Source organism: Manis pentadactyla, chromosome 12 (assembly GCF_030020395.1).
Source record: "Manis pentadactyla isolate mManPen7 chromosome 12, mManPen7.hap1, whole genome shotgun sequence".
Taxonomy (NCBI): Eukaryota; Metazoa; Chordata; class Mammalia; order Pholidota; family Manidae; genus Manis; species Manis pentadactyla.
This window is the reverse complement of record NC_080030.1, coordinates 25,775,522-25,800,415: the sequence shown is the minus strand read 5'-3', so window position 1 is coordinate 25,800,415 and position 24,894 is coordinate 25,775,522. Positions and strand designations below refer to the sequence as shown.

The following is a 24,894-nucleotide window of genomic DNA, read 5'->3' as shown; positions in this document are numbered from 1 at the left end:
GTTCCGTGAGATCTGTTTTTTTTTCTCCAGGTGTATGCAGTCTGGTACAGCCTCCTTTCCTGTTACTCTTTCAGGATGCACTGTATTCATTATATTTTTGTATTATATGTGGTTTTAGGAGGAGGTCTCTGCCTCACCTCTCACACCGCCATCTTTAATCCAATCCAAATCATTGTTTAGTTATTTTAGTAAAATAAGTATAGTTCTTGATGTAATAATTCTTTTGAAATATACCAAATAGTATAAAATGCAAATAAGTTTAATGTCTTAGAAAAGTGTTAAACTCCAAGAATCAACTACAGTTGCTTGATTTTTATACTGAGTAAACAGATTGCCCTCCCTAATGTGAGAGAGCTTCATCCAGAAACACCCTAACACACTCAAAATAGTATTTCACCAAAAGTATGGACACTCCATGGCTCAAGGTGAGACATAAAATTAAGCATCATAATCACATAAGCAGTAGCTGGCATCAGGGAAACAGTGAGGAAGTGTGCTATATTCTTTAATAAGTTTTACCACGGTGTCTAAGTATGGATTTAAAAAATGAATACAAAACCAGAGGCACTAACGAAGACTCTTAGGTAGGGGCATGGAGGAGAGTGTTTACCTTGAAATTAGGATCAAAATAATTATATAAGGCAATTTAGAATTTATCTTGACTCACTATTTCTCTATAGTACTGGGTATGGTAGTGCCATATGTAGATATTTTAGACCAACACATGGTTATGTTTTATTTAGATTAATTCACTGTATTCACAAACAATTTTCAACCATCTCATTAGGCAGGCCCTCTGAAGCCACAATCAATTCTATCAAAAAATCTAATTTATGTTTATATCTAAATATGACCCTCATGTAAAGCATTTTAACCACTTCTTAGCTTTCTCTAATGCATGAACCAATCTGATAGACTGTACTATGATCCATATCGGCCACCTCGCTTCCTTTCTCCTTCTCTCCCTCCATCCCACTATCTCATTTACTGTTTTCTTTTTCTTACATTAGAGAGTGGATAGAAATGAAAATGAAGTATGGAGTCTTCTATAGTACTGACAGTATACTATTCAGAGTGTACATATAGTACCAGTAATGGGCAACCACAAGTTTTGCAGTGCTTTATCTTTTTCTGAACCCTTTTACAAAAATTATGTCAGTTATGAAAAGCAGTTTCAGTACCAGACAAAAAGAAGTAGACCTGAAGGCTTATGTCTGAATCCATTCTTGCTGTTTACTGCACAGGAGATCAAACAGTTCACGCAGCCTTTTTTCTCCTCAGAAGATTTCCACCTCCCTCAAAATCCCATTGCTCATGACAGTGTTCATGACAGAAACCAGTAAATTGTGAAGAACTGTACAAATGTGATGTATGATGAGGTGTAGGAACAGTTCTAGTTCTATTGTTTTGCTATAGGTGAGAGGGTTTTCCTGTGGGGACATTTGCTACAGTAAGATCATCAGGTCTTTATCAATTGTTTGCTTTAGTCACAAAAGGGCTCTTGGTCTAAACAAGCAAGTTAACTCAGAGTTTATGGTATCAGAGTTTCCTGATGGGATATCAACTTGAAATATTTTTCTATTAGGCTTACTCAGTTGCACAGTGTCAAACTCAGAGTGGAGCTGATTGTTTTGATTTATTCAGATCCTCCAGTTATTCAGAGGCTGTCTTTCACTTCTTCCTGAATATCTATTTAGTGGGCAACATAAATTGCCAACTAGACATGTTTATCTGTACTTCAGAAGTATAGTTCATTGCATTGAAAATGAGATCCTTACAGAGAAAAATGTTGGAAATAATAATTGTTTTGTCACAGAAAATGTATGACCTTATAAATCAGAAAAAAGGAGTTGTGTTTTGAGAAAAAAAATGAAACACAGCTGCTTGAAATTTGGACTTGACAAAGTACAAGATAGAACCATGACAGAAGGGAGAATGGAGATATAATATATAAAAATTGAGAGAGTCCCTTTGTTCCCCCAAAATAATTCCACAGGTGTCCCTTTTAGATTATCATGAATATAGAGATTGTTGTCCATTATAAAAGAAACCTTTGCCTTGGTTAATAAAAGATCGTGTTTTGCCATAAGAGAAAAGATTTTTTCATCAATTTCTTCCGCTCATCTCAGAGGAATTCAGCATGTTCTCCCCTCAAATGCACAGCCAGAGCTACCCCTCCCAGGCCTTCAACATAGTACCCACCTTGAAAATTTTCAGCCTTTCTCTTAAGGTTTTGGACTAGAGACCAACTCAACATCAGTTCTGGAGTCATTAAATGTTGCAACGCAAAACAGCTAGGAAAGACAATCAACTTGGCTACTCTCTGCATGGCCCGTGAAAGTTATGGTCTTTCTTGTATTCTGCAAATATCCCTAGTGGAAGCATTTGGCTCTTCAGCCTCACAAGCACCCTCCCGCTCATGCCTCCTGTCACAGGCAGTATAAATGCGTATGTCTGTCTCTCTGGCATTTTCTGAAATTTAACAAAGTGAAACACTTTGATATTTTCATTATGTTAAGAAGTTTTCAAAGTACAAGTTTTCAGTAGAAGACCTGTCTTTTCTAGAAACACTTCATTGAGGTAATAAAGAACCAAGAATTCCTCCTGCTTCCAGCTAATGGGATTTCCAAACTTCTGTGCAGTGATGTTAATGTGACTGATGAAACCATTTTCAATGCTGTCATGCAGTGGGTGAGTTATGATGTGCAGGCGAGGCAGCAAGACCTGGCAATGCTGCTCTTACATCAGAGTGCCCTTACTGCCACCACAGGCAGGGGCATCTACACAGGCAGAGAAAACTCTCTTTCTGAACTACCACTAGGCATTAAATCTATTCCTTAGTTGCCTAGTTTTATTTTATTTAGAAGATTTCTGATAATTAGAGTGTACAGGATTTTTGAAGGACATATGCAAGCTTCAACTGGCAATATTTATGATGAAGACAGAGAAAATAAGGATTTTCTTTGAAACCTTGCCATTAATCCCTATGGTGCTGGGAACAATGAAGGAAAAGGACTAAGTTAACTCTTTGTTTTTCTGCCCACCTTCTAGGCAAGGCAATGATAACTGGTAAAGTAGCATGTCTGAGGAGACTCTAGGAGAGAATTAGATTCAGGGTAATCAGTACTACATGAGTAATCAGCTGCTGTGATAGAAAGCATACTGTAATAGTTGGATGCACTAGACCATCATTGTAACAGCATCTTCATCATGCATGCTGAAGGATTATCTGAGAAATGATTCTAGAAACAAACACCCTTGGATAAGATTCAGGACTGACCCATCTCATAATGAATTTTAGTATGTGATGTTTAGGGAGGGCAGAGTACCATCCCACTACATAATTCTACCATTAGTGAAAGCCACACTTTTCTCTCTGTAGCAAATTCATCTACAGTAGATATCCTTTATGTACCATATATATGAATATATTGCACACTTCATATAGAGCCTGTGGCTAAAGTCCTGAAACACCATCCACATTGGGAGGAGGGACCTTATCTGGACCTAGTGGATCAGTGGTGTCATAGACACTAAAAAAATTCATTGATTTTCAACAAAATTACTAATTAAATGTTAATAATGAAAAACAGAATGCTAATTTGCTGGTTTCTCTACATTTTTTTTACTTAACTGTAAGTTAATTTCCATGGAACTCTAGTAAGCTTGAGAATCTATGCATACGGAATGAAAAACATTGACTGCTCTTCAGGGTACAGCAAATTATTCAAAGGTCAAGTCAATAGTCACACTAAAAAGAGGAACTTTAAAATATACATGTAATCTTAGACCCAATGTTCAGCATCTATGGAAATTGTATGTTGATATTCTTATGTGTGTTTATCTCATGAGAGGGCCTATACAGTGTAACAGATTTTCTAAGGCAATGCCACTCAGAATGTACCTGGAGCAGCTGCATGCCATTCTCTGGAAGCTTGTCAGAAACTCAGTTTCTGATCCCCACCACATGCATACTGAAACAATTTCTGGGGACAGAGAGAAGGAATTTGTGTTTGAACTAGTTCTCCAGATGATTCTTAGGTATGTAAACACTTGAGATGCACTGGTATAAAGGATCAGACACATTTGACTCTACACTGCTTTAGGTCAATATGACATTCTTTCAGCAAAGTGCTTAGTTTGGACTTCTCTTACTTTGTTAGAAGGTGGGTACATTTCCAGCCCATACAACCAGTGATGCCTTAGCCTCCCACCCCTAAGCAGGCCTTAGAGCCTAGAATGGGGGTCCTGGGGACTTTTGCTGATGATGGCAGTGGTGGGTAATGGCATACAGAATAAACTTTCCAAAACAATTTTGAAAGTGACCTTAAAAAATATTCTAGAAATGAAATATATGAATAGAATGGTAGTAAACCTTTGAACAATATTTTGGGAAGAAAATTAATTACACAGCCCAATTTTCAAACCTATTTTCAGCAGTGTATGCATTAGGAAATGTCTATGGTCTCACCAGCCAAGTAAAAATCGTGATCCATCAGAAATTATAGGTAAGGTGAGAAAAGAGGTGAGATTAACCAGTGCAGAACAGGAAACTTCAGGGAAGTTTTAGGGAGTGAAATCAGCACCTTCATTACAACAATCTGATACTCTTCTCAATGACCTGAGATACTGTGGACCCCAAACTCCAATGACCCAATCTAAATGATGCTTGATAAATTCTGAAACAAACAATTTCTCAGCACATCTCAGGAAAAATACTATACCTAATGTTTATCCCATTCAGTTTGGGTCTTGCTATCTGTCAGGCAGGGATGGTTTGGTCAGAAAGGACTGGCCATCTACTCTTGCTGCTGTGTTGCCTTCTTGCTAACATATGTACTTCACTGATGTACACATGTACATGCATACAGATAAAAAGCACCTGCTTTTGGAATACCCTACAAAAGTGATCTGATGATAGAGATGTGACACCCTGTGGGCAGTGCTGTTTCATTTTCACTGGGAATGTCTGCATTCCCTCCTCTAAATCCAGCATTAAAGGTGGCTGCTTGTCCAGGTACATACAGATGCCTGCTTTGTGTACATACACAACAGTCCTTTGCTTTGACTGCTTTAAAAAGCACATTTCATGGGTTCTATTTCACTTTCGCCCCTTGAGAGTGAATGTGTATGTATTCCAAAGACGAAGAATATGTCAAATCTGCAGAGGTCTTTAGCTACTACATGGAGGTCTTTAGTCACTTCAAATCATCAGTGAAAACAAAGTATGTCACTAAGCAACTTAAAATATTAAATGATAGCATTTCTACATTTGAATTAGTTAAAGTTTTCCCCCAAAGTTCTCCACATGAATATGTTCTTTCTAATGGTGGACTCCTCATTTCATATACTGTAAATTATTACATTTAATTACTGGCAGTCTTGATGAGAGCCCCATGTTTACTGCTGATCTTGAATCAAAAACTTCTGATAGGAGCTATGAAGTATCAGCTTTCATCTGGGAGAAGACAAACGCTGCAAAGCCCTTGGACCAAGCCTAGAAAATCCACTGTGGGGGAGCTTTATGCTGTTGGAGGCATGGATGCTATGAAAGGTGGCAGGAACAAGCTAATTAACTGAAATTATCATTTTAAAGAGATGATATATAATCAACACCCTCAGAATTATGAGGGGGTATTAAAGCCATATTTAAATATTGGCAGCTAAAGCTAATTTTAGGCTTCATTATGTAACTTTGTGACTTTCTTTCTTACGGGATATAACCCTTTTATTAGTGTTGGCTAAACTCTGAACAGGTACTTTTCTGGCAGCAATTTTTAAATATGAGCATTTGCTCTGCAGTATAAAATCTTTTCAAAGTAAACTTATTTAAAATTTATCAAATGGAAGGGACAAGGTCCTCCAAATTTGATTTTTGTCAGAAATAGAATAGGGCCTCTAACTCCATGATTTCAGTTTTCTACAAGGTACTCAAAGGCCAGTTACAAATAATCTTGAAGGATAAAAAGATCTGCAGTTAAAACCTGGAATAAAGTAATGATTTTACATAAGAATTTTATCAAAGGGAATAAGGAAACATTTCTGAAGCCATCATCTTTACTTTGAACTGTTCTTAGAACCTATTTCTCTGTAGTTCTGACCTTTTTACACATAAGTTGGTAGACCCAGGTTTACCAAAACAGTGGGGTTAGGATTTTATAAGTAAGATTTGATTGTGTCTGAATTCAGCAAAATTGCAGGATACAAAATTAATACACAGAAATCTGTTGCACTCCTTTATACTAACAATGAACTAGTAGAAAGAGAAATCAGGAAAACTTCCATTCACAATTGCACCAAAAAGAATAAAATACCTAGGAATAAACCTAACCAAGGGAGTGAAAAGACCTATACCCTGAAAACTATAAGACACTCTTAAGAGAAATTAAAGAGGACACTAATAAATGGAAATTCATCCCATGCTCTTGGATAGGAAGAATTAATATTGTGAACATGGCCATCCTGCCTAAAGCAATCTACAGATTCTATGCTATCACTACCAAAATACCAACAGCATTCTTCAACGAACTGGAACAAATAGTGTTAAAATTCATATGGAACCACAAAAGACACAAAATAGCCAAAGCAATCCTAAGGAAGAATAAAGCAGGGGGGAATCTCACTTCCTAACTTAAGCTCTACTATAAAGCCACAGTAATCAAGATAATTTGGTACTTGCACAAGAATAGACACACAGATCAGTGGAACACAACAGAGAGTCCAGATATTAACCCAAACATATATGGTCAATTAATATACGATAAAGGAGCCATGGACATACAATGGGGAAATGACAGACTCTTCAACAGCTGGTGTTGGCAAAACTGGACAGGTACATGTAAGAGAATGAAACTGGATCACTGCCTAACCCCATACACAAAAGTAAACTCAAAATGGATCAAAGACCTTAATGTAAGTCATGAAACCATAAAACTCTCAGAAAAAAAAATAGGTAAAAATCTCTTGGACATAAACATGAGCAACTTCATGAACATATCTCCACCATCAAGGGAAACAAAAGCAAAAATGAATAGGTGGCACTATATCAAGCTGAAAATCTGCTGGACAGCAAAGGACACCATCAATAGAATAAGGCATCCTACAGTATGGGAAAATATATTCATAAATGACAGATCCGACAAAGGGTTGACATCCAAAATATATAGAGCTCACACACCTCAACAAATAAAAAGCAAATAATCCAATTAAAAAATGGGCAGAGGATCTGAACAGACACTTCTCCAAAGAAGAAATTCAGATGGCCAGCAGACACATGAAAAGATGCTCCACATTGCTAGTCATCAGAGAAATCCAAATTAACACCATGAGATACCACCTAACACCAGTAAGGATCACCACCATCCAAAAGACAAATAAGAACAAATGTTGGCCAGGTTGTGGAGAAAGGCAAACACTACTACACTGCTGGTGGGAATGTAAATTAGTTCAACCATTGTGGAAAGCTGTATGGAGGTTCCTCAAAAAAAATAAAATAGAAATACCACTTGACCCAGGAATTCCACTCCTAGGCATTTACCCTAAGAATGCAGGAGCCCAGTTTGAAAAAGGCAGATGCATCCCTATGTTTATCGCAGCACTATTTACAATAGCCAAGAAATAGAAGCAACCTAAGTGTCCATCAGTAGATGAATGGATAAAGATATGGTATATATACACAAAGGAGTATTATTCAGCCACAAGAAGCAAATCCTACCATTTGCAACAACATGGATGGAGCTAGAGGGTATTATGTTCAGTGAAATAAGCCAGGTGGAAAGAGACAAGTACCAAATGATTTCACTCATATGTGGAGAATAAGAACAAAGAAAAACTGAAGAAACAAAACAGCAGCAGAATCACAGAACCCAAGAATGGACTAACTTTTACCAAAGGGAATGGGACTTGGGAGGATGGGTGGGAAGGGAGGGATGGGGGGGAAAGAATGGGGGCATTATGATTAGCATGCATAATATGGGAGGGCATGTGAGGGCTGTACAACAGAGAAGACAAGTAGTGATTATACAGCATCTTATTACGCTGATGTACAGTGACTGTAATGGGGTATGTGGGGGGAACTTGGTGATGGGGGGAGTCTAGTAAACATAATGTTCATCATGTAATTGTACATTAATGATACCAAAAAAAGTTGACTGTTTAGGAAATAAAATCAAACTACTTAAAACTCTCCAAGTCATATGTAGAAATTTCATTGGACATCTTGTAGAAAATGATGCAATCTTTAAATTTTTGTGCTACTACAAACTGATTCTTTTGATACGTGTAGTTGTAATTTTAATGTGGAAATTGAAAGTGATACAGGAAGTAATGCCAATTAATCACAAATCTATAAAACAAGAGCTTGCAAATGTAATTTCAAAGTATTACAGTAACCTCATAAAACTAGTATTCTTCTGACAACAAATACAATAGTCTTATAATTTCAAGTCTGACAACTTATTTTACTGCATTTTATTGAATAGAATGAATGTTGAAAGGTGTCTTGTTTGATATTTAAAAAGGTACTAAATACAAAATGCAAGTACAGTTATTATTTGTTTCTAATTAAAAAAAGAACCTAACTTGCAACGTGAGAAGTGGAAAATGGTCGGTTTTGTTTTCTTCTTTTATTTTTACAGAAAATGGTAACAAGTATTCACAACTCATTAGTTTCTGAGAATGAGTCAAATGTGACCCCACAGTCCCTTGACTCTATTACCACAGTTTTATATGGAAGGAAGTAAGGCCATGATTTTGAGACTTTTTGTGTACCTACAGTAGCAGGGAGACATAAAAGGCCCTGTGGGAAGTTGCAGACAACTAAAATAGTAGTAAAGCTACAATTTTTGAGTATCTGATCCTTCATTGGTGTTCTGCAAACATTATTTTTAATCCTCACAATAAGCCTACAAGATACATTTATTGTTTAATCTTGCAGAAGAAGAAACTAAGGTTCTTCAGTTTAGATAGGCAACGCAAGGACGAATGCCTAGAAAGACTAGAAATGGAGTTCTCACTCAAATCCTATGCTCATTTTTGCTGCATTGTAACTATTTAGAAGAGAGAGTAACAACAACGAAACTGATTCCCCCCTTTGAAGGTTTTAGAATCTGTGGAAGAACCGGCACGAGCACTTAGGAACAAAAAGGGAAAAAGGAAAAAGACGTAAGTATGGCAAAAACATTACTGAAGCAGCATTTATTTATACAAATCAGCATTAAATTTTAGAATGTACCAATTTTCACTCCTTCATAAATCTTTGAAAAAGAATTTCTGCAAATATGCCTGTTCTTACTGTGTTGTTTCACTTGCCTTTCTTTTTAAGATAGTTTTTGAACTTTCACCTTTAATGTCTAGGAAAGGCAGCACTTCCTATCTTTAATTTCTTCTGACTCATACAAGTAACTTGGAATTAGTTGCTAAATATAGATATCACACAAGTGGCTGGGCTAACTATGATTCCTACCATTTAAAATAATCGTCAGCATGATCTCAGAGACAGAATTTCTAAATCGTCAAATGGTAAACTTGGGGCTTTTGTACATACAACGTAATCAGTAGCTTTTCATTTATTAAAAACAATGAACTCTGAGAGATGGTATGGCAAGGAACAAATTATTCATTTTTAAATCATTTTAAAAATAGAGGAAATCAATCAGACACAGTTACAACTACAGGAACTATCATGTTACCAACAATACTACAAAAGTTTGGTTGGTTTTGTTCCTTCTTGAATAGATCATAAGTGAGGGTAGAGGAGGGGCTTAGAAATGAATTGAGAAACAGTTTCTGAAGTGTTTTAGGGCAGAAGGTCAATTTACAAAGAAAAATTTTCAAGTGGATGTTAAGGAGAGAAATAAGTAAAACTATCCAGTTTAACTTTCCCCATCAGATACAGAGCTGCCATAGCAAGCCAGCTAGATGACTTACATTTTGCTTAGTAGGAGCAATAGTGGATGTGGAAAATGGGCTTAAAAGCACCTTCAGAATTCATCATACAGAATTACCAGTCATATATGTTCATAGGTACAATTAAAAGATGTGGGGAATACTTAACTTCCATATTTAATCTAATGTCTGGGAAAAATTAACTTGGCATGAAACACACCTCTACATCCTTTCAAAGTGTAAGTCTGCTAGATACATTTGATTAATACAGCTTTGTGCAATTTCCTAATTACTTCACCATTAATATCTCTACAGTTTAAATAGTGCAGCCTTGCCTTCATTTCCTAATCTAAGTTGGCTGTTTGATAAATTCCACTCATTAAAAGACTTCAAAACAAAAACTTAAAATGAGAAGGATTGAGTAGGAAGACAGATTTGGGAATATTAGAATGAGGAAGATATAAAAACAGAAAATTGAATGTTTGACAGAGTGAAAGCAGAGGTGAGTCTGTTTGTAGATACTCCAGTTTTAATGATATCACCTGGAGATATTTAGAGTTTAGAAAAGATACTCTGCTACGTGGGGTACTTGATCTCTCAGTAGTAACTGTAGTCAATATAGCAATTGCTGATCTGTCAATCAGCCTTTAGCCAAATCCACATTATCAGTGAAAGATGCAGGAATTAAAGAGAAAGGGTAAATGAGTGCCTGTATAGTCACAAGATTTATTGTGAAATTACAAAGTGTTCGGACATAAATACCTACAGTGTACTATTCACCAGAAAAGACTTAAAATTAGAGAAAAGAAACATTGCCTCTAATCCATTATACACAGAAAAACTTTCAGAAGAAGGTATAAATGTAAAATCTATCCTGCTTAAATACTGACCTGATCTCACCTATCATAGCATTATAATTGGCCAGTGGAGATGCTTCGGATGTTAACTATATTTTCATAATAAGTAATAGATTATATTTTCTCCACAAATTGCACAGTAGAAAAACAAGTGAAAGCTGCTTTTGTTTATTCCTATGGTTGGCTTTGTGCGATTGGGATGAAATTTTTCACAACATACTATGGTAGTAAACTTGGTATTTCAGTAATTGAATAGAAAATGAACTATTAACACATAAAGCAGGTAATAACTCAATGTCATATTTTAATATCAATTAATTTTATTCTTAATTATAATCCTTTGTGTCACCATCATGAAACTTCCTATGAATTAACATGAAAGACCTATTTAAAAGGAATTATCATTCCTGTTCCTTAAGTCATTTGCATTTTAGTTAAGCATACACACACCTTGTTGGTCCCCTTCCCACCTCTGATCCACGGATAAGGGAGGAGATGCGATGAGATATCTGAGGACCTGAAAGGACCAGCCAGGGGACTCAAGATGTAACAGCTCAAGAGCAATGCCGAAAAGGCACTCCTCATGTTTATTGACCAAATGAACTTACAGTGAACTCAAACATCCTTATCCAGCCTTGAGTCTAGCCCAAGGAAGCGACGCTTCTTAAGGATACCAAAACCTTGTGTGTGAAGGTGGCTCTGAGCCATGCGAACTGCTTTGGTTCTCATCACTCAGTCCTTGATCACACATCAGTGTGGGAAAAACAATCAAGTCATGTGTGCTTATACATTTAATTTCCATATTACATGAATGATGTATTAATCCTATCAATCCTACATTTCACCTTTTAGTGCATAGATATGAGTACAATAAGTAGAAAATTTCTAATGGGTCTATTTCTTGAATTTACTTCATTCTTGAAGCAGAACAAAGATAAAAGATAAATTTAGTGCAGTTAGAAAGTAAGTGCAGGTGACAGGTTTATACTTATAGATTGAATGTTGATCTGAGCTGGGCAAGGACAATAAAACATTTACAGGTGCAGATTTCTCTCAAAACTGCGGGGGTGAGGTTCTTAGCCTCAACTCTGTTGGCTCCCAATCTCTCACCTGATGGCCCCCCTGTGACTGTGCCTGTCTTAGGTTGTTCCTCCCTTGAGGAATCTCACCCGTCTCTGGATAACCAGCCATCTCCCAGGGCCATGCAGGGAGATGTAAATTTGGTAGGTGAGAGAAGCAATATTCTATGAAAAGGTTAGTTTTCCACTTCTTTACAGATTTATGCCCCGTGGCTTATGTCCAGCACTTGCTTTAAGACATCTTTGCCAGTAAAAAGGATTATGATGCACAGCAATTTTAAGTATAAGGCACGAATTCTAATAAAAAGCTGTATTTTGAAAGGAAGAAAAAAACTATAGAAGTAGCAGACGGAAGAGAATGAGAAAATTATTTGACATGATTTCTTGTAGAGTAACATAAGCATGTATAGATTTTAACAAACTACGAATTAAATTGCATACATACATTAACAGAACAGGAATACAGATACACAACAAAAGCAGACTTACAATTACCAGCCATATCTAATGAAACCAAGAAAACTACGTAGATAACTCAAGCATTTGTGAGAACTTATTGACGATATGACGGATATCATCTAATTGATATTGAATATTTTTAGAAAAATCAGGCAAACAAACATATTCCTGGAAACTGTTCACATCCCATATGTTCTTATAACAATAGATAGTCTATAGTAGCATAATTTTGAAGTACTGCAATTTGTACTTCTCCCAGTTCCTGGTTGAGTTCAGATAATACAGAAGCAGGCAGATTTGTTGTTTTACTGTATGCACAGGCCAGCTTGGATATTTCTTTCTGTATTCCTATGACACATCCAGGAACTGGCAGGAGGATGCAGCTGCAACATCAACAGTGGCAGGATCTGAAAGTTTCAAGTTGTCATCGCAATCAGATGGAAGAGCTCAGAGAAGTCTCTTGTGCTTATATCCAGGATGATCTATTAGGGCAGGAAGAATGCATCTCACGCCACAAACACCTTGATAGTGTGAAGAAAGGTCTTGATATATTTTGTTATTACACCAAAATACTCAGCCATTTGGAAGTCTATACTTAGAAGACCATTTTACATTGATTGTAGAATTACAGTAAGAGAGTACATGAGTACAATGAATACATACACAATCTAATTATAGTAGTGCTAACAGGTAAATTTAATTGGGCATCAGGAGTAAGAGCTTTGGAGGGAAGAGTGATATTTCTGTAACATGAAACATTCAATAATAAAGTTTAGCATTATTTCTTTTGACAGCGCTTTCCAGGTAAGTATATATCAGGTAAATAAGCCAAATCAATAAAATATTTTCCTTGATGAGGAAAAGAAATTCCACTGACATGTTACAGGGGCCCTCTGGAAAATATCAGATCTAACTAAAGGTAGAAGTACTTTTTAAATTTTGGTCTTGGGAAGCTGACTAAAGTTTTTAAGGCACTTGCCTTAATAGAATCATAGTTATGAAATAACATTATTATTTAACCAGAATGATGATAAAAGCAAATACAGAAGGTTACACAGCTGTTAACAACTTAGCTTAGTCTTCAATATTAAAATCTCAATTTCCTAAGAACTCAGACAAGTCATTGAGACTTTAAGCATAAGAAACTGTTTTAATAAACAATCAGAAAACCTTTTACAATCTTTCAACATTAAAGGTAGAGTAATAAACTTGTTCTTTTAACAAAAAAAAATTCTAGTCTTGCTGTATACTTGATATCAAGATTTATTTGCTTTAATTTCACATAGCATGACTATCAATTTTTGTAGACTTTTTACAACTTTCCTTTTACATTCAGTATTCACTGTCTTTAAACAAACAGCTATACTTTTGAATAGTTATCTTCTTTTGCTTTCAATACAATGCATTTATATTCCTTATACCTTCTCTTATTAAAACATACATTATTTAGCATACAGAAATGTTTTCCTTATTATATTAAGTAGTTTTCATTAGAACTTAAAACCATTTGGTACTTTAACCTTCAGTGAACACTGAAAAAAGGCCATTGTAAACTGTTACACCAGCATTCCTCAGATTGACACATCTATGCACATATTTTATCATTTTTGGAAATGTGCCTTACAGCACAATTTCTCATTAAGCATAAAATATGTCTATATAACTTAGCAAACTTTAAGAATCTTGGTTAGCACAAAAATTATCAGGCTGTTTGCAGATATATACACTGTTATACATTAATACGGTATTATTATTAAGATGTTCATTTGCTACACTTGTTTACTTATTTTTAGCAACCATGCCAGATTACTTATAAAACTTTTACCAAACATCAAAGTCAAGCTTTTCTTTAAGCATCTTCTTGAAATATTTAACAGGTAACATTAACTTAAGTGACTTTGAGTAAACGTTGGCAGCTGATAGCTATAAAGACATGTCTGTTTCAGTTAAACTTAAATTAGCATTAATGCTTAATATTTTTTACTAGATTTTCTGGAAGTTTTAGAATGCCCAATTTTCACAAGCACTTGTCTTTAAATCAATTTTTACCAATACCATCTGAAGATAGGAAAATATTTTTCATTTACACACTTAGACACACAAACATACAGATTGAGATGTAATGACTACACAGTTATCAACATTTTTCCTATAAAAAACATATACACAGACAGAAAAAGTGACATAAAGATTTGTTACTAATATTCAATTGCCTTCCTTTTTTTTAGCTTACTTGATTAAAAGTACTTTAGTTTTCAAGAATACACTATAAGGGTGAGCAGTTTACATAACTGGGTTAAGGTTTAGACGGCCCCAGACTAAAAGGCCCCATGAAGGCTCTGAGCTGATAGACACCTTGTGTGTCCAGGGAGCTGGAAATGAAATAAAAGTACAATTCAAGCACCAGTTAAAGCCAGTATTGTAAAAAATAAATTTCTTCTATCTCAGGGAGTCTAGTTTAAAACTTCCAATATTCAAAGATAATGATGAACTTAATAAGTAGAATACATTTTCACTAAAAGAATTTAGAACACTAGTTCCATATTGTAGTAATTCACAGGACTTTTAACTATTTTCTTTCCTTCTGGCAAAATATATTTAGCTGCATAGCATTATATTGCATACTTCTTTCAGGGGCCAAGCCTCTCTAATCAGAGAGTTTGTACTGAGGTCAGGTTTGTGTGCAGAAGGCAAGACACTTCTTTTTTAGAATTATGGATCGAATTGCTCCCAGTTACTTTTACTTAGTGTTTTCTGCCGAGCTTTAGTCATTCTTTGAGAGGACCCTGGCTGCCTGATAAGTGCAGGGACTGTCTGACTTTTCGCTGCTAGAGTCTTGATCTGAGTCACAGGCTTGTTTTGCTTCCCTGGGGCTGCAGAAAAGGAAATGCTTAGCCCAAGGATGACTGCCTCTAAGGAAAGGAGTTAATAAATAGAGGTATTTACATGTTGGTCTGAGGGTTCAGCTTAATTACTTCACAGGCTTCACTTACATTACACAGGAGAAAGTGGCACAGGCCTAAGAGGACTGCTTTGAATGGGGAGCAGGGGAACTTTTCCCAAGGCCAGAGATAAAATTCAGAGGCTGCCATGGACATTTATGATGTGGTTTATGCTCTTAAACACCAGTTTCTCCCACTGCCTGGGAGTTATCCTGCTAGTCACTCACTGCAAGAAATCTGATCTCTGAGATAAGAGGTTGGGGATCATTTGCATGTTTTGCATAGACAGCAGCCTAGCTGGAGGTTCCCGCAGTGCCATAGGATCAATCAGCCAGAGATGAGATCTAAGGACCACAGTCTACTTGGTCTGGTCTGTCTTCATAGTCTGCAGATGAGCACAGGAAAGTAGGAAATCAGCTCAGCCACTCCCTGACATTCCCGTATGTCCAGAGGCAGGAGATCAAGGAGCAGCAGACACCAGGAAACCTTTCACCCAAGACATAAGACTGGTAGCTGACGCTAATCATCTTTTAAGTGGCTAAAGGGTGCCCAGACACATTTTGATGGGATTAAAAAGTACAGTATTAAGTCAGGAATAAGAGCGAAGCGTAGATGATCTACCCTGCAGTGGTGAGCATAGGGTTCCATGAAACTGATGAAGTCAGAAGAAAGTTAGGGACGTCCCCTGCCTCACTCAGAGGCCAGGGAAGCCTGAAGAAGCAGGCTGGAAGTCAGAGACAGAAAGAGAGACACTCCTCATGGATACCCAGTCGGGCTGTCGGGGTCTGATTCCAGACACACAGGCCTTTGAGAAGCCGCTGAAGTGTAGCCTCAGCCTAGACTCTCACAGTTGCCCAAGGCTTTCCTCAGTCCCTCATATACAAAGAGATGCCTCTGAAAGGGTATCCTGTCCTCCACTTGGCTGACTTTTCCAGCTCCCAAGGGAGACGGGGGATCCACTGAGGGAGATGCAGGGGAACCTGTCACGCAAGACTTTGAGATTGGCAGCCAGGCTAGTCCCATTTAAGTGGCTGAGGAGCGCCCGATGCTATGTGCCACAGATGACTTCCTTCTATAAGGGAAGTGAAAGAAAAGGCAGACTTAGTTGCTGATACTCACCTCTGAGGTTATCTTGAGCGAGCCCCTTAAAAGGGGGAGTTTGTTAAGGTTGCAAAGTGAGAGTAATCAAATTACATAAAGACCAGATACAGAAATAGCATTGCTCTATGAGCTTTCTTAAAATCTCTCATAACATTAACCAAATCAGTTTGCTTGACCGTTCCCTGTGGTGGCAATCAATAACTATTTTTTAATGTATTTATGCAATTGGGCAAAATCCTTCTTAGAAGTTTTCACACCTGTTTTTAGGAGGGCACGGAGTCATTTTAAATCATCCTCCAGTTTAGCTCCTTTAGTTTCAGTTTGTATAGCGTAATAATAGCTTATTGCCTAAAGGTGTGGAAGCGGTAGCATAGCAACAGGTCAGTCACATCATCAGGTGGTTTAAGTTCAGTGAGGATCCTGCCATAGGAACCCCAACTTCCCCACACTCTCTCATTAGGATCCAGGAGTGGTAAAATATTACCCTTCTCTTGCCTGCCAAGTTGGAGAATCATCTGGTCTACTTGCTTTGAGTTGCAATCACTGATTCTATGCTATAAATTATAGTCCCTGATGTCTTGATCCTATCCTTATGCGTGATTTCCCGGGAGACCTACCGGATTGACGATCTTCAGAGCTTGCCTGCTTGGTTTTTCAAGGGTCACCCGAGCAGAGCTTCCCCACTCTCTGTTCTGAGTTTCAACCATCCTCGTTCGGGTGCCACTTGTTGTTCCCCTTCCTGCCTCTAACCCGCAGATAAGAGGGGACGCGACGAGTTATCGAAGACCTGAAAAGGCCAGTCTGGGTACTCAAGGTGTAACAGCTGAAGAGAAATGCTGAAAAGGCACTCCTCATATTTATTGATGAAATGAACTTACAGTGAACTTGAAGATCATTATCCGGCCTTGAGTCTAGCCTAAGGACATGACACTTCTCAAGGATGCCAAAACCATGTGAAGGCGGCTCCGAGCCATGAGAACTGCTTTGGTTCTCATCACTTAGTCCTTGATCACACATCAGAGTGGGTCAGAAAAACAATCAAGTCATATGTGCTTATACATTTTATTTCTATATTACTTGAATCATATTTTAAAACCCCAAGCTGAATTTTAAAAGGGCACATATTAATATATTGAATGGTACAATAATATGTATAATATATTGAATGAATATAGTGGATGGGTAAATAAGTCAGTGATAGATTCCAAGATAATTTTTTGTTTGCCACCTGTGTTAGTACTACCAGTAGCATAGTATAGCCAAAGAAGCCATTATGAGCGTGTAAGACATATGTAGTAAATAAACTATTTCATCCTCAATCTTTTTCTTGCCAATGGGTTTCAGCCCTGGGCAAGTTTCCTATGGCTTCAATGTGAACAAAGAAATTGACAGCAAAAGGTTCTTTGGGGGTGAAAGGGTTCACTACCTGGCTTGTTCTCCCGGCAGTAGGTCGAGCACTAGCGTCTCTGCCTCTGCCCAGAGCACTGGGCTGAGCTCTCTGTATAGCGTAATAATAGCTTATTGCCTAAAGGTGTGGAAGCGGTAGCATAGCAACAGGTCAGTCACATCATCAGGTGGTTTAAGTTCAGTGAGGATCCTGCCATAGGAACCCCAACTTCCCCACACTCTCTCATTAGGATCCAGGAGTGGTAAAATATTACCCTTCTCTTGCCTGCCAAGTTGGAGAATCATCTGGTCTACTTGCTTTGAGTTGCAATCACTGATTCTATGCTATAAATTATAGGTACATAAATAAAATCTGAACATTTTTATCCATGTTTTTTTTAACTTTGTCCAATATGCTCTTTAATAGGTAAACATACAATTGAAAAATATGACCTCAGGACCAACAGCTGGCAACATAATAGCACCATGAGTAGCCTTAGGTTTCAGTTTGGAGTTGCAGTTATTGATAATAAGCTCTATGTCCTCGGGGGAAGCGATGGCTTAAAAACTTTAAATACTATGGAATGTTTTGATCCAACTGGCAAAATGTGGACTGTGATGTTTCCCATGTCAACACCAAGGCATGGCTTAGGTAAGAGCTTAGGGTTACATAGTCTCTAAAGAATGTGCAGTTGCTAGTAGAACTTTTTAAAAATTAGTTTCTAAAGAATGCATAGTTAGTACAGATTTTGAAAACAAATTCAGCTGCACATTATTTGGATTTAGCCAAACCCTTAGTCAAAATGTCTCCAACATGCTGAAAAGTTTAAACAAATGGTAAAACCCTGTCAAACTCATCTCTTGTTTCAGATCTCTTAATTGTCGATCCTGTCTCCCTTCTACTGGTATTTTAATAAGGCCTACTTTAAGAGAGATAAAAACTTTTGGAAGGAATAAATTGTTGAGGAATATAAAACTACATCAGGAATTTTTTTTCTAAGCTCAATTTAGAGGTAAGAGCACATGATGATGGACATTGTGTTTCTAGTCACATGAATCATGACCCTTCCCAGAATATCAAATTGGTATTTCAGCAAAAGCCTTAAGATGCAGATCCAAGGCAGGGACATTTAGGAAATTGTAGGGCAGCTCTAGGTTATACCTAAGCCAGAAATTCCCAAGAAACTGAAGAAAGATGTAGTAAAGACTTTGGAATAGTCAGGAAATTTGATTCTCCTGAATATTTGACAGAGTACATCTTTCTGCATGCTAGGCTCCTTTGTTTAAAAAGAAGAAGAATTACCTTAGTAAGTCAATTAAGAACTGACATACACTGCTACAAAGTGGCAGATCAAGGTCTGGTATCGTTTACCCCAAATTATCTAATACATTGTCTATGGCAAATGACAGATTATATAATTATGCAGCTCAGTTGTGTCAGTGTGATTCCTTGACATAGCTTAGAGAACTTATCTTGTGGAGAAATCAGAGCAAGTTTTACAAATCTCACAGATATCACTAAAGAGGTAAGAGAGGTGATGAGGATATACCACTGAGAGACTGACTGAGATGGTGAAGAAGGTGGGGCATGTAAGGCTGGAGGCACCGGAGGGAGGAAAGCGAGGACAGTGCAAATGGAACAAAGACAGCACCAAATAGCTCTGTGCCATATAAGTTAGGAACGGACAGCTCTTCCTGGATTCCAGTCCCGTGACGTGCCGACAAACCCCGGATGCAGATCCCCTCTATACAGAAGGAGCAGACCTCTAGCTGTCCATCACCCGACCCTGAGCCAATAGAAAATTCCCCACATACCCCTGGAGCAGCCCACTTTCCCCTCCCCGCCCTGTGCTTATAAAAACTCCCTGCCTATCTGGTTAGTGGCGACTTCTCCAGCCTGTATTTCAGACTGGTGAACCTCCCCTGGGATTGTGCTCAAATAAACTGACTAGTCATTTGTTGCCTCTCATTGCCTGCTTATTTCAGTTAGAATTTATCTTTACAGGGGAGAAAACCAATTATGTGAATTCCCAGAGCAGATAAGCAGCAGTTAGAAAGGGGTTATTCACGGTATCTAATGGAACAAACTACTGATTAAACCTCAAAAAGCTCTATTTAGTTATCCCATGAGAATCTCCTTTTAATCCCTATAATAAAGAAGTTTTAGAAATACCTACCAGATAGCCTACAATTCTAAATTTTATTTAAGATTCAGTATCATATCTCATCTACCCCTTACATTCAAAACCTAGTGTTGAAATAATGACAGAAAAAAATCAGCTTCCCTTTTCTATAATATCCTGGTTAAAGTGTGTCTCACTACCTCCTTTAACTTCAGTGTTACAAAAGGGATAATGTCTTGCCAATGGGTTTCAGCCCTGGGTAAGTTTGCTATAGATTCAATGTGACCAAAGAAATTTACAGCAAATCGTTCTTGGGGTGCAAGGGTTATACCAAACGTTATTTCCAGATGGCAGGACAGTCACTAAAATCCCATTCACTCAGAGTGAGTCTGAGTGCAGCAAGCCTGTCTCTGCCTCTGGGACCCTCTGTCCACACAGCCGTCCTCTGAGCCTGTCTTCACAGCCATCCCACACAGCCATCCTCTGGGCCTCTATGCACAGTTGTCCTGCACAGCCATCCTCCAGGCCTCTGTCCTTGGCACTGCCACCACTAAAGCCTCTGCTCTGCTCTCCTGCAGCCTTGCAGCCCACCATGTTGTGCCCAGAGTACTGGGCAGAGCTCTTTTTATAGAGTCAACAGCCATGTATTGCCCACAGGCATGCAGTGAGCTAGTCAACCATGGCCAGGTGAGAATCCTGGCCACAGGAACTTCCATTTTATCAAAAGATGGCCTTTCATGATACAGTAACTAAAACCTGAAAGTTTCCTAGGATTAACAGACCATATTTAGTTTCATATCAAGATCATTATATTATTTATGTGTACACAAAACCATTTAAAAACAAAAAACAAAGTTTTAGCCCATCAGTTGTTTGCAGAATTAAACAATATCCCTTGCCGGAGTCCAGCTCCAGCCTAGGGGTGGGATGCCCGAAGGTGCAGGACGGAGTCGGTGTATGGAGAGACAGGACATGGAGTCAGTTGGAGGAGGTCTCTCAACAAAGTGCCAATGAAAGCTTTATTTATACCATTTTGCACAAGGATATGATTATTTTTATTGTTCTGTTGATTAGTATAGGCAGTTGATTAATAAGTATAGGCAAGCTTTTTTCTTTCTTCTTTCTAATCTATTCATGGTTGGTCAAGTGTTAGGTGATCATTCTCTGTTCCTTGACTGAAACTTTTCCTAACAACATGTACTCTTTCATGTTTTACGTTTCTATGCAACACAGTTTCTATCTGGTGCATGTGACCGCAGGAGCATGCAGTATGTAGCAGTAACTATGGAGTCTATCAGCTCACGGTGAAATATAGGTCACCTAGTGCCACAGTTAGCTAGGATTCTTTCCCACAAAGATATTCTTAGAGGTTTTAATAAATTCATAATCAATCTAAAATCATAAACTCATATCTTCACCTTATACCCCTTTATAGGGCACAGTAGGCAGCAAACTAAATTTCCCCTTCTTATCTACATTTCCCTTTCTTCTGTGTGGATACCAAACTCTCCCTGACATATGCTACACAGGTCTCCATGACTCCACTACTGCAGGAACTAAATAAGTTCTTACGTGGTGAACAATGCAAGGGCATTCATACCACAGAAACTTGTTTCTGTTTTAACTACAAACCTTAAACTATAAATAATCAAGTCAAATATGATGTGATTATTCATTTGATTTTTATACTTTATATATGAATCTCGCATTTTCTCTTTTACGTTTCTAAATGTTGATGTAGTAGGTAGATGCAAGATATAGATAGAAAGCATGATTTAGAACTGTAAGAAGGCAGGTGTAGATGATCAGGTTTGTGCCTACAGACCAGGTATTAATCCAAGCTGAACAAGGGCAACAAAACATCCACAGGTGTAGAAGATTTCTCTCAAAACTGGGGGGGTGAGGTTCTAAGCCTCACCTCTGTTGGCCCCCATTTTCTCACCTGATGGCCCCCCTGTGACTGTGCCTGTCTTAGGTTGTTCCTCCTGTGAGGAATCTTACCCGTCTCTGGCTAACCAGCCATCTTCCGGGGCCATACAGGGAGATGTAAAGCTGGCGAGAGAGAAGTAGTGTTCTTTGAAAATATTAGCTTTTCACTTCTTTGCAGATTTATGCCCTGTGGCTTGCAGGCCCAGCGCTTGACTTGAAGTATTTTTACTTCTTGGAAAATTATGGTATTTGGTAATTTCACGTATAGGTACGAATTCTAATAAAGGGCTGTAATTAGGAAGGAAGAAGAAAAGCTATAGAAGTAGCAAACAGAAGAAAACATGAGAAGATTGATTAAGTGTCAGACAGGGTTTTTCTATTCAGTATTCCCCTATAACTCTATTTCTCTAATTTTCTAATAAAACTCATCATCACTAATTTCACTAGCATTAAAAAATAAAAGAGGGGGGCATTCCCACTTAGGTGGAGATGGGGTAGTCAATGTTTGACTAAAACTAACTGTAGGTTTCAGCATTCTATGCCAAGATGGCCATCTGGCCTCTGTGTGTTCTATTCTTCAGGACCACTGTCCTGAATAGCTTCTGGAAAGTTTATGTTCTCCTCCTTTCCGTGCTGCTTAGCAAAGGTTAGCTTAGCCATTGGCAACAATGCAAGCAAAAACAAAGCCAATAGTATAATGGAGATTAACAAAATCAAGGTGGGTAATAGAGGGAGCCAGCTTCAAAGGCCCCTGCTTTCTGGGGGGTCTTCCTCCAGCCCGCGTTTTGCTAAACAGCTTGAGTAGCATGGCTCCCAGAAATCCCTTATCTGTGGTGTACCCTGGTGAGCCCTCATGCTATTTTTATTCTTTAGGTGTAGCCACACTTGAATGGCCAATGTATGCTGTTGGTGGTCATGATGTATCAAGTTACCTAAATACTGTAGAAAGATGGGACCCTGAGGGATGTCAGTGGATTTACGTGGCAGTATGTCAACTCCTAGAAGCACAGTTGGCATTGCTGCATTAAACGGCAAGTGAGTAAACCCAAACCTGCAAGGGCTTTGCCCCCAGGTCATGTGATACAGCACTTGATATGCTCCATCAGTAAGTAACATTCCCAGTGACAAGGACGTCCTAGTTATCAGTCATAAAAGGCCTTTGTTGGAATCCTCCCTTAACTATGACAGAAAGCACTTGTCTAAAATGAACATTAAATTAAATATTAAATTAAAAAATTAAAACAAGTAGTCCCTTGTTGCTCAAGTGTGGTCCTGGGACCAGCAGCATTAGCATTACCTGAGATCTATTTAGATATACTGGTTTGATATCTTGCTCTGGGTGATGGTTCCCTGAGTGTATACACATGTCAAAACTCACCAAGCAATACACTAAGATTTGTGCATTTCATTGTATGTCCCTCATTAAAAATTCATGAAAAAAAAGAAATGCTGAATTCTAGCCACACCCTAAATAACCTCCTAAATCAGAATCAGTATTTGAACAAGATCCTCAAGTAACTTGTGTGCGCAGTAAAACTGAAAAGCACTTTTGTAGGCAAACCAGTTCCAATTTTGTGCCCAGGAAGCTACCACTTTTTACATTATGACTTATGTTTTACTTATCAAAACTTTGGTCTCTGTAATAGGGAAATCTTTTTGTTCGTTACTACTCACTCTCTCCTGAGAGTCCAGGATTCCCAACTCTAGAATTACATCTAGAACCGTCTTTCTGAATCTTTCCCTCTTTCTGATCACTTGCCTATAAGAGAAAGTTAATATATTAAGGTCCTATGGTGTTAGAGGTTGGTAAGAGCCTGAATGGTTACTTCTTCCAAGTAATTACGTACTTTCTGACAAGGGACCTTTGGAGACAATAACTAGCATATAAGAACTTGATTGATAAGAATTTCAGACACCAGGATATATCAGTGGCAGGAGAAAGTCTTCTGTGTCCATATTTCCTATTTATAAAGGTAATACTTTGTCATGTAATTGGTCTCAATGTAGAAATTTCAACACAGATGTTTTTTAGCATCTGTATATGAAGTAGGAAATGTCTGTAGTTAAGAGAAAACCTGGGCTTACCATGTCTTAGAGCTTGAAAGATTCCTAACTGTCAGTATCACTGGTCTGACCTGAATGATAACATGGGATTCAGTAACCATCCCCTACTGCAGAAGAGACTAAACCAATAGGCTGAAACCATTAAATTCAACTAATTTAGTTTTCTTTTGCTGACGCACAAAACAAATGGGCTCATAACTGAGCATGAAGTGTTGTTATAGACATATGGTTTAGTAAATGTTTATCTTCTTTATTGATGCAGAATTCATTTTAAGTTAGATTTAAAATGCTGATCATCAAAATAATTGGCATTGTAAAGTTTATCAGAGAAATGTCATTGACAATGTATCTCTCTAGGAAAAAATTCCTGTTCCTTGGCTCTATCTTACTCCCTTAGATGTTTAAGTTACAGTTTTGTTAGTGACCATTTTTTACATTAAATAAAGCAGTTCATAAAGACAAAGGGGTTCCAGTGCTAGGCAGTTGAATCTGGCTAAAATTATAAAGTTGCTAGAGTTGGTCTTTGGAAACGCCTACCTTTTCTTAAATTTCCAGCTTTATTAAACCATAGTTGACTAATGTTGGGAGCCGGGCTATGCCCCTTCCCACACTTGCTGATGTGGCAGGAATGGAGAACAAAGAACATCCCGTTTATGCATCCCAGGAGGAACTGGAGGAGCCCTGCTGTGCCTACCTTTGCCCGGCTACCGCTGACGTCAATACTGGGCTTGATTGTCTATTGGATAATGCTATTTCCTGGAATAGTGTGCCTTCTTTGCTGTATAAATACTCTGGACCCTAATAAAGCTTTGTTGGCAACGCATTGGAGTGTCAACCCTCTCAGTTCTTTTCTGTCTTCTTTTCTTCTGAGCCCCAGCATTTACCCCTTCAGCAGACCCTGTTTGATTTGAAGCGGCTGGTTTGCGACAGACTAACACTGTCAATGCTTTTGATATCTCCCTTCTTTCTCTGTATTTCATTTCCCACGGAATCCTTTAATCTACCAAGTCAAAGTAACTTTCACAAAAATGATAAAGGAGAGAGGCTTGGAATAAGGTAGACCTTTCCA

At 38.0% G+C, this 24,894-nt stretch overlaps 1 long non-coding RNA gene across 1 annotated transcript; it reads left to right on the top strand.

Moving 5' to 3' along the window:
• Positions 1-21,582: 21,582 nt before the first annotated feature.
• On the top strand, positions 21,583-24,668 carry LOC130680121 (uncharacterized). The gene is made up of 2 exons (XR_008993148.1): positions 21,583-22,796; positions 24,381-24,668. It is a non-coding gene; the product is annotated as an uncharacterized LOC130680121 (long non-coding RNA).
• The last annotated feature ends 226 nt before the right edge of the window (positions 24,669-24,894 follow it).